General features: G+C 41.9%; 1 long non-coding RNA gene across 1 annotated transcript; it reads right to left on the reverse strand.

The window, feature by feature from the left end:
• Positions 1–2,598: 2,598 nt before the first annotated feature.
• Positions 2,599–4,884, reverse strand: LOC136545862 (uncharacterized). Its single transcript, XR_010781175.1, has 3 exons — positions 4,504–4,884; positions 3,692–3,941; positions 2,599–3,318 (listed from the first exon to the last, which is right to left on the reverse strand). It is a non-coding gene; the product is annotated as an uncharacterized lncRNA (long non-coding RNA).
• Positions 4,885–11,836: the final 6,952 nt, after the last annotated feature.

Below are 11,836 nucleotides of genomic sequence, written 5' to 3' on the forward strand. Positions count from 1 at the left end.
TGTTGCTAGTAGCATTAAAACTCGATGAATTCATAGTTGACATCATATTTTGAACATGATATCTAGAATTATGATAGATATGACAAAGACAATAAACAACATCAGTATTATCCGATGCAATATTCTACTAGCATTATAACTAGCAACACCAACATGAGAATTCACAGGACTTGTAGAATAATTATTAGAATCATATGATGTATTTGCAAGTTGTACCTCGAGGTAGTTGTAGTAGTATTGCGATGCAACACCTTGGCACTCCATGATCTCGAATTTGACTGCCTTGCTGTTGCAAAACAGCAAGCAAGATCACAAGGGGTCAAAACTAGATGCAATCGGCCTTTTGGGCCAAATGCAACGGTGATGACGAACAAAAGAAGATAGATCAATCAAGAATATAGCTAGAGTAGAGAGATGCGACTACAAAGTAGAGCCGAAGCAATTGTCAACAGTGGAGTTACCAAAAAGTGTGTTGGCACGAAGACCAGTCACACACTACAAGTGCTAGATCGCACATGTCCCAAACAGACCGAGGTGGCACGATTCTTCCAAAACTAGCCTAGCCTATTTGGGGGATCATCCTAGCCAGTTTTCTCATGTTGTGCTCGAGAATGGCCGAGGGCAGTAGATATCATGCTTACATGTTGAAGAACGACGAGGTTTACGAGAAAACCTCCAAAGGATAATCAATCGTGCTTGTGTGGTGAAGAACGGCTAGTTTACTAGGAAACTAGCAAAGAAGTCACCGAAGCTCTCGTCCGGGAGATACCTTGTCGGGGCAAGAACATCTCTAGGTTGCCCTAGGTCTGCCAGCAAGCCTAGGGCGCCATCCTTGATTGTCGAATCAAGCGACAAACAACAATTTGAAGCTTCACGGAGGTCATGGGAAAAAGAAGTAAAATATTCCCTCTGTCTACGAGAGAATGCAATTCTCGTTTTTCGAGAAGTCAAGCTATTTGAACTTTGACTGAATTTATATGAAAACGTACTAATATTCATGATACAAAATAAGAATCGTTAGTTTAGTTATGGAATATATTTTCATAATAAATTTATTTGGAGACATAAATATTAATAATATTTACTATAAACTTGGTAAAACTTGGACAAGTTTGATCAACGCGGTTCCTATAATTGCATTCTTTTGTGGACGGAGGGAGTAGATTGATTTTTAATCGACTGTGTGCGTTGGACATTTTCAATCGACCATGCCCCTTATATTATATTTAGAAGGAGGGTGGTCTTATCACATAAGTGGTTGAAAACCCTAGCAAAACGCGTCAATACAACTCAGATCCGACGTCAAAACCGGCTTAGCCAGGTTTTTTTCTAGGAAACCTAGCTTAACCTGTTTTGGAAGCCGGCTAAACCTGTTTTCACCATCAGTGCCCCATAAAGTATATTTTCTTCTTCCAGACTCCAAACGAGACAATTATATATGTTTTTTGATCCACTCGAAGAGAAGAGTCCAACGATAAAGTCCATTATATGTTTTGACAAAGTGTCAAACCGGAACCGGCTAAGCCTGTTCTACTGGAAATTCTGCATTTAGACTTGACAATTTTGGCCGTAAAACTGGCAGAAATTTTAGCTCTATAATATTATATTATATGTAATTATTATATAGAGAGGGAGGGGAGAGGGAGAGAGAGAAATAGATATAACTCCATTTGAAAGACGGGGAGTGCTCCGATAAACTGAACTGGACTTGGTTTCTCTCGTAAATTGGATCCAACTCTTTTCTCTTGTCGTGAATGGCATGAATTCAATGCGGTGCGCTTTCTACAGTTGTTCCAAAGAAAGGACTCCTTGCCATATGGTTCAATGGTTCATCTTTAATTCTTTATTCAGACCAGTAGACAGGCACGTGCGGCACGCACGTGTCCACAAAATAGTCATTCATAAAGGAGGAATTACAATAAAAATTTCGAGAAATAATAATGCACATTCAAGAGAATTCATATAATAGATAACAAGAATTCAGATAGAAATAAAAATATATATTTGCCGCAGGAGTTGGCTGCTCAATTTATGTAATAGATGACAAGAATTCAGGTAAAAATAAATTGTGTATTTACAACCAGAGTTGGTTGCTAAGCCCCAACACCATATTTACATTCGTATCAAAATGCAACCCACAAATAAAAGGATAATTTTCTTTCACAGGAACTATCATTTACGTTATGGTACACATCAAAATTTCCAACGAGTAACGGCACGTGCATACCTGCGGTCACTGGAGAAGGAGCAGAATATGTTATTGCCGCACACGTTTCGACAAAGCTGCAGCGCAGCTTTTCCATCGATTTCGATCCTTCCCCTACCTAGTTGCTCCAGAACACCCCTGTTCGGGAGGCCGTAAATGATCGTGGATTATTTACTGCTGGCTGGTTTGGTGTGAGAAGAAAATACTGTTCCCGGCTGAAAATTTACGATCGTTTACGAGCAAGCGAACAGTTCGATTGGCTGGTTCGTATCGTTGCTGGTTCGTTTATGTGAGAGAGAAGTACTGCTGGCTGATTCTCGTAAATAGTAGCAATGTGAGGGGGCTGGCCAGCCAGCCCTGCCAGCCCCAGCCCAGCGATCAGGCGGAAATAAGGGATAATATGTTTAAATTACCACAATAGTATACTGTTCATGAACAAGAATGTAGATGTAATCTTCAGATGCTCCCTAAAAAACAAAGTAAAAATGAGTTCCTTTGTTTGACAATGCAGCAGATCCATCTAGCTAACATGTGTTAAGTCTTAGCTACAATGACCTATCCCATGAGCTCAAGACATGCTTTCTATATTTTGGTATGTATCCTGAAGATTATAAAATTTACAAGTTCGATTTGGTGAGAAAATGGTTGGCTGAAGGATTTGTTAGGGAAAAACATGGTTTAGATCTAGAGGAAGCTGCTGAGAACTGTTTTAATGAACTCATCAACAGAAGTATGATCCAACCTTGCTTCGACGACGATGATGATTTTGGTGAGGTGTTAATATGTCAAGTTCATGACCTAATGCTTGAGCTTTATATTTTAGTGCAAAGAGGAAAACTTCATCACTATAACTGATAAGAAGTATCCAATGAATGGAGCATCACAAGTTCGCCGGATCAGCCATCAGTTCCATGTACCAGTAGAAAAAAAAAATAGAGATATGCAATGTTTTTCCTTGACCACTGGAAAAATCTGTTGCTACTAACCAGTCCTATAAAAATTCTTGTCAACTATTTGTGGTATGATACTTAACCATTCCTTGATTCTCACACCCTATTTAAAGGGTACAGTCTGATCAATCAGATCAATGCTCCATGTGCCCCATTGGGTACCTGGTTGGTATGAGAGGACAAATCATCTTTGTGAGATACAAATGACCGACTGAATGAAAGCAACACATATGAATATCTATTTGCTGGACATGGACCAGAGGCCTGAAAAGTTTCAGGTTTAGCTGCATGAATTTGAATCGAAAAAACCATCATTCACATGTTTGTGAACAGCAAAAAATTCATACAGAAGGCATAATTCACATATAAAAATAAAAAAAATCCATACCCTTTCAAAAAAAATCAAGGCATGTTACAAGTTGATATCCAACATTTCCTTTTTTTCATTATTGAAGGCAATACTATAGTATTATTCAGTGAAGGGAGAAACAATTGAAACAATAAAAAGCACAAAAGAATTGATCGAAGTACTTACTGACTCAACAAATTGAGGTGAAATGACATAGTTTGCAGGAGACAGGTCACTACAATGAACCTTGTTGGATAGAGGTGAAACGCCTGACACAGATTTTGACTTGTATACAGCCATACAGGTATGCCCATTAGTACTTCAGGGGCAGAGTGTGAAATGCAGTATCTGTCAACAGGGCCGTAGCTGCAAGTACTTGCCTAGAACTCGCAAAAGATGGAGAGAAGACCTTTGCGCAATGATTGAGTTTAAATTCCTGAAATAATAATGTAGAATTGTTTTAGTGATGTAGAAAAAATATTCATAAGAATCCACATAATCATAATTCTGGGTGACATCACAATATCGAACCCATAAAACCTGTCATAAACATACTGGTGACCTGCTTGCTCTGTTCAGTTTAAGAAAACAAATGAACAAGTATCTATCACTGTCATCTCAACCATATATATATATATTTTGATTTGAATACCGTTGGCACCTAAAACTACAATGCACGGCAAGGAATAAAAAACAATATAATGGTTAGGAGGATTGAGGATAAAAATCTGGACCAAGCAGTAGAAGATGCGTAGGCCTTCTGGGTCTTGTTTATCTGAACATCGACAAGGGATCCAATCTTGGAGGCGGTCAAGCAAACAGTGGTAAAATAAGAAATATTCAACATTCTAATATTCAGAATATATGGCTACAAAATAAACTGGAGCCCCCAATACTACATCACGGGCTAATCAGAGAAAAAAAAATTGGATACTCAGAATCCTAATCTAGAGGGCATTGGCTATTGAATGGGGAGGCAGAATTGCACGGCGGTTAACCTGAAGGTTGGTCGAAGATGATGTGCGCAACATGGAGGATGCTTAGCCGATCTCCATCTCCCCAAGTGCCGCTACAGCGGCCTGCTCCATCACCGGCTAGGCGTTTGCTTGGGGCGGGGCGCGGTCGGGGCGGGGCTCGTCCACTGCAGCGGACTTGGGGCCGCGCCATGGAGGGCCGGCGGACGGCGGCTGGCATAGGCCAGCGCACGAGATGGGCCGCGGCCGCTGGCGGGCTGGGGGCGGTGGACGGCGTCAGACCTGGGGCGGTGGCCTTTGGCGAACTTGAGGAAGGCGGATCTGGGGGCGGCACACATAGGGGCGGCAGCCGGTGGCGGCGGACCGTGGGGCGGCGGGCGGCGGGCGGCGGCGCACGGGAGGGGCGCGCGTGCGGGAGTTGGAGGCGGAGACGAAGTTCTGGGCGTGTGCGACGGTCCTGTGGGTACACACAGCGGGTAAACAATTGTTTGGTGCAAAGAAACTCGACCGAGGGCAGCGCCACAGTGCAAAACACGCCTGCTTCATACTATGTTTCTGCCGTCAGATTCTGATAGGCCCACATGTCAGATACAAAATCTAGAGATAGGATCTATAATAGGCAGGAAATTTTTACGGTAACAATTAATTTCCAATTCCTTCGCTCTTCAGATAGAGCACGGAGAAGCAAGCACAACGTCTGACGTCAAAGGCACACGGTGCCGACTGAAGTGCTGATCATGCTCCTCACAAGACGAGCGAGAACGCGGGTGCCGACGCAGAGCAGCACCGCTGCCAGACGTGGCAGCACGCAGCAGCGCGCTCCCTCCAACGAGCGCGATGGCGGAGGAGTTCTGCGGAGGTGCGGGCTCTAGCGCCGGAGCCTGCGCCTGCTGCAGGCCGTGCTTGAGTGCATCGATGGTGCCCTGGTCGGTGTGGAACGACTTATAAGGAGAAGGTTGTGTCATATGATCTCCGCTTTTACTGGTTTTCACTGTAGTTTGTTCAAATCTCTTGTCACCTTATTGGCCCTTCACTCTTTATGGTTTACCATCACAATAGAGTCAGTATCGCTGTATCAGTATTTAGGTACACCATTGAACTAAATCTTAGATATTATCCATCCACATTGTTTTAATTAATTGTTTGGTGTCTATCAACATGAGGTTGATTTGCAATTACTGTTTTAGAAGGTTTCTTTTCCTGACTTCGCGGTAGACCTTGTTGGAAACTTTATCCTGAATTAAGAATCTGTCCACCCAGGAACAGAATGTTTTGGAAGCTCTTGGCAATCGATTTCTGCTCATCCATTTACTTGTCTTTTAGCTATATTTACGCTGTCTTATTATTATATTTATAATGATTTTTTGAATGTAATTTATTGGATAGAGTGATATAATTTGGTGATAACACAACTTCTCTTTCTATATATTGCAGATCTCAGAGAAATATATGCCAAAATTTTTAGAAAAAATTTACAAATTGTTTATATGAATTGCAGATATCAAATAAATATACGTCAAGCTGTTCATCAATTTTAGAAAAAGTTATAAATTGTCTTTCGAAGAGAGGGGAAAACAATCACCCATCACCAAAAGCGATCCCAGTTCTGCCGGACGCCTCATCGATCACAGCGGCGACGATGGAGGGCTCCGCATCCGATAACGGCTCTGCGTCCGCCGACGGCTCCATGTCCGCCACCGGGTTTAATTTGCATCAGCGGCAGGCTCTGGATCTTCCGTGGCTTGGTCTGCACACTAGTAGAGAAACGACTTTTATTCACTTTGAAATTTGGCTTTAGTCCCGGTATTTTTCGCGCTCGGAACTAGAGAGACCTTTAGTCCCGGCTTGTAGCTCAAACCGGGACTAAAGGTCCCTGCCCAACGGCTACTGCGGCAGGCTTTTGTTGTAGGGGACCTTTAGTTCCGGTTTCTGTCTCCAACCGAGACTAAAGGTCTCCTCCTATATACCCCTTCTTCCTCTCCGAGCCCGAGCCACTTCGAGCTCAGTGTTCTTGCTTCATATCGCCGGCCTCTCTTCTTCCTCATCGTCGGTAATCACAAGATTTCTTCGATTCCTCCATCGATTCTTCAGTTCTAAAGGTTACCAACTTTATACTCTCATGTTTCTTCAGTAGCATATCTTATTTTGTGGACTAGATATATGTGGTTTTTTATGGTTGATTTTTTTATTTGTAAGCCATTTAAGCTCAAAATCACTTTAAAGTTTGCATATTTGGATGAAGGAAGGTTAAAGTAGTTATTCAAACTAGTATTCAGCTTTCATTTCTTACATGCATAGTACACTTCATGGTTTAGATATATAGAGAATTTTAGAGTTTTTTTAATTTTATTTGTTTATAAAATGAGAAATTTATATTATATTAAAAATGAGTATAGACAGTAGATGGCAACTGCTTCCGGGTCCTTGGCCTCTCATCGGGTTCCAAAGCGACTGAGGCCGAACCTCCCTCTCATTGCATACGGCAAGTGTGAGGAGAAGATTGTGATGGAGTACCGGGTGAGGAAGGAGTGTCCCAACAAGGGTCGTATCTTCTACAAGTGTCCGGAACGCAATGTGAGTTATTTTGTCACATTTGATGATTATGGTTAATTTATACTTATTTTCATGATGATTATGATTAAAGTTCTAATTTTTTATTTTAATTTCAGTGGGATGGCACTGGATGTTCAGGCTGGTACTGGGAGGAAGAGTATGTTGAACACGTGCAAAACTCTCTTGCACAGGCGGCTACGGTGGCTGATGAGGCAGTGATCCTGCGGAAGATGCCCATAGATGTTGAACAAATGTATGATCTTTCTGTTTTAGTTGGGATTGGTCGTGAAATCCTTATGCTGCTGAAGTGCATTTTAGCTTTAGTTTTTTTAGTGGTAGTTGGGATTGTCTATATTGTAGCGAGACTTTCATAAATTAATACCTTGTGCGGTGGCATGCATGTCGTATAATTAACTAATTATGTTCTAAGTTTTAATATGGTATGTATGTCATGTAATGCAGATGAGCCGGCATTGGATGTACAATACTGATCGCCGCTCCCAAGAGTTCATTGAGAGCGTCTATTCTTTCTTACGTGTAGTCGAGGCAAACAAACGTGATGGTTTCATGTGCTGCCCATGTGCCATATGTAAGAATTTGAAGGAATATGCTAGCTCAAGGATTCTTCATTGACACTTGTTGAAGTCGGGTTTCATGCCAAACTATATTTGTCGGACGAAGCACGGAGAAACCGGGGTTGTAATGGAAGAAGGTGAAGAAGAACAATGGGACGATGATGACATTATTGCTGAATATGGTACCTTCAATGATACTGCAATGGGGGAAGCTGAAGAAGAGATAGGGGCAGAAGATGAGCCCGCTGATGATCTTGGTCAGGCCATTCGTGATGCACAAAGAGAATGCAAAAGTGAAAAGGAGAAGATAAGTTCGAGCGCATGCTAGAGGATCACAAGAAATTGCTATACCCAACTTGTGATGCGGGGCAGAAAAAGTTGGGTACCACACTGGAATTGCTGCAATGGAAGGTAAAGAATGGTGTATCTGACAAGGGATTTGGGGAGTTACTGAAAATCCAAAAGAAGATGTTTCCGAAGGATAACGAATTGCCCGCCACTACGTACGAAGCAAAACAGGTAGTTTGTCCTTTGGGATTAGAAATCCAGAAGATACATGCATGTCCTAATGACTGCATCCTCTACCATGGCGAGGAGTACGAGAAGTTAGATGCATGCCTGATATGTCATGCATCGTGGTATAAGATCAGGCGAGATGATCCTGGTGATGTTGAGGGCGACGTCCCACGAAGAAAATCCCTGCCAAGATTATGTGGTATGCTCCTATAATACCATGCTTGAAACATCTGTTCAGAAACAAAGACCATGCAAAGTTGTTGCGATGGCACAAAGAAGACCGTAAGGTAGACAATATGTTGAGACACCCTGCTGATGGGTCCCAGTGGAGAGCAATCGATAGAGAATTCCTGGAGTTTGCAAATGACGCAAGAAACTTAAGGTTTGCTTTAAGTACGGATGGTATGAACCCTTTCGGGGAGCAGAGCAGTAGTCATAGCACTTGGCCTGTTACTCTATGTATTAGTATCTACAACCTTCCTCCCTGGTTATGCATGAAGCATAAGTTTATTATGATGCCAGTGCTCATCCAAGGCCCAAGGCAACCTGGCAACGACATCGATGTGTACTTGAGGCCACTAGTTGAAGAACTTCTACTTTTGTGGAACAGACCAGGTGTACGTGTGTGGGATGAGCACAAATAGGAGCACTTTAACTTGCGAGCATTCTTGTTCGTAACAATCAATGATTGACCTGCTCTAAGTAATCTTTCAGGACAATCAAACAAGGGATATAATGCATGCACGCACTGTTTCGATGACATTAAAGGTATATTCTTGAAAAAATATCGAAAGGTCATGTACCTTGACCATCGTCGATTTCTTCCTACGAATCACCCCCTAAGAAAGAAAGGCAAGCATTTTAAAGGTAAGGCAGACCACTAGACCAAGCCGGGCAACCGAACTGGTGAGGATGTACTCAATATGGTCAAGGATGTGAAAGTAGTATTTGGAAAGGCACATGGCAGCGAACCTGTTCCGAACGACGCCGACGGTCACGCACCCATGTGGAAGAAGAAGTACATATTTTGGGAGCTACCCTATTGGCAAGTCCTAGAGGTCCGTAGCGCGATCGACGTGATGCACCTGACGAAGAATCTTTGTGTGAACCTGCTAGGCTTCATGGGTGTGTATGAAAAGCCTAAAGACACACTTGAAGCACGATAAGACCTACGGTGTTTAAAAGAACGAGACAACCTGCATCTAGAGAAGATAGATGATGGACGTCATTACTTAAGTCCTGCCAGCTACACTCTTAGCAAAGAAGAGAAGGAAAGCATGTTTGAATGCCTAGTAAGCATCAAGGTACCATCTGGATTCTCCTCGAATATAAAGGGTATAATAAATATGCCAGAGAAGAAATTCTTAAACTTAAAGTCACATGACTGCCACGTGCTCATGACGCAATTGCTTCTAGTTGCATTAAGAGGAATTCTACCTCCAAATGTACGTCTAGCCACCGTGAAGCTATGTGCATTCCTCAATGCAATTTCTCAGAAGGCAATCGATCCAATGGATCTAGCTAAACTACAGAATAATGTGGTTTAATGTCTTATCAACTTTGAGTTGGTGTTCCCTCCATCCTTCTTTAATATCATGACACACCTCCTAGTTCATCTGGTCAAGGAGATTAGCATTCTCGGTCCTATGTTCCTGTAGAATATGTTCCCCTTTGAGAGGTTCTTAGGAGTCCTAAAGAAATATGTTCACAACCGTGCTCGGCCAGAAGGAAGCATCGCCAAGGGCTATGGAACAGAGGAGGTCATTGAGTTTTGTGTTGACTTTATTCCCGACCTTGACCCGATTGGAGTTCCTGAATTACGACACGAGGGGAGACTAAGTGGAAAGGGGGCACTAGGGAAGAAAACATATATTGATACGTAGGACAACTATTTTAATAAAGCACACTACACAGTTCTACAAAACTCCTCCTTGGTGGGTCTGTATATCGAGACACATAAAGAGTTGCTCCAATCCGAGTTTCTAGGGAAGTCTGAAGCTTGGATTACGCGTCAGCACATGGAAACTTTCAGCGACTGGTTGCGAAAAGAATGTCAGGGTGATGAGAGTATTGTTGAGTAATTGTATTTATTGGCTAGGCAGCCATCATGGCATATCCTCACATACAAAGGGTACGAGATAAATGGGAATACATTTTACACAGTAGCCCAAGATAAAAGGAGCACCAACCAAAACAGTGGTGTCCGCATAGATGCCATTGACCCTAATGGAAATAAGCAAACATATTATGACCGCATAGAGGAGATATGGGAACTAAACTATGCACCTACTTTTAAGGTACCTTTGTTCAAGTGCCAATGGGCAAAGGCGACTAGAGGCGGGGTAGTAGTCAACAACCAGTATGGAATGACAACATGGACCTCAACAATATTGGGTACAAAGATGAACCGTTCGTCCTTGCCAAAGATGTGAATCAGGTGTTCTATGTCAAGGACATGTCTATAAAACCAAAGAGAGGGAAAAACAACAACGACCCAATCAATGAGCCAAAGCGCCACATAGTTCTTTCAGGGAAAAGAAATATCGTTGGAATTGAAGACAAGTCAAACATATCAGAAGATTATGAAAAGGATGACCGAATAACATCCTTCACAGTGAACAAAGACCCAAGCATCCAGCTAAATGATGAAGACACTCCATGGTTACAGCGCGATCATAACCAAGGGATATACGTTAAGAAGAAGTTCACTACTGTGCCCGCTTGATATATATAGTGATGTTTAATAGTGTGTATTAGAGGTATTATGTAATAATTGTGAATTCAGAGATGTTTATTAGGTGTTTCCTTTTTTTCTATGTTCAGATTAAATTTGTGTTTGATGGTGGGATTTCCATGTCACACAAAGCAAAAAGCAAAAGCAATGCATCTGATGTGAAAAAATTAGTGAAAAATTTGTTTTAGTCCCGACTTGATATGGTGATGTATTAGACCTATTATATAATAATTATGACTTCATATTTTTTGTCATGTTTTCATATTTTCTACGGTTTAAATAAATTTTCAACGTCAATAAGATGTGAAAACTAATTTCCTATCGAAAAGCAATAGTTTTAATGATTTTAATTAAGTAGTACATTTTTGCATGGTGAAAATTATGATTATTATTTACACTATGTTAAATATTTATACGGTAAAACAAAAGAGTTTAGGTTACAGATTTTTCTTATGTACAATAATGCAAAACTAGGTCTAGGAATTTTTTTTGTAATTTTTTTGCTAATATTTTATTTACTAGGCAATTAACAACTCTCTGCATATTTATATAAAAGAAATATAAAAAAAAGGAAAAACTTCTAGAAACCGTCGGGAAGCAAAACTACAACTCACCTTTACTCCCAGGTTGATCAACCACCCAGGACTAAAGATGGGCTGTGTTTTCGCGGCCCGCCAAAATTCTCTTTACTCCCGGGCCGTGGCTGCACCCAGGACTAAAGGTCAGACTTTTAGTCCCGGTTCTAACCATCACTCAGAACAAAAGTACCTTTAGTCACGGGCTATGGCTTCATCTAACCATCACCCGGAACTAAATGACCTTTAGTCCCGGGCTGTGGCTTAACCCGGGACTAAAGGTCCCCCTATATAGCGCCTCCTCTCTTTCCCCCTCCATCATCTCTTGTTCTTCGTCGAGAGCCACCGCGCTGCCACTGCTTCTCATCGCCTCTAGCACCACCTCCACATACGCGCACCTCTCT

The sequence above is a fragment of the Miscanthus floridulus genome, chromosome 3, assembly GCF_019320115.1.
Source record: "Miscanthus floridulus cultivar M001 chromosome 3, ASM1932011v1, whole genome shotgun sequence".
NCBI lineage: Eukaryota > Viridiplantae > Streptophyta > Magnoliopsida > Poales > Poaceae > Miscanthus > Miscanthus floridulus.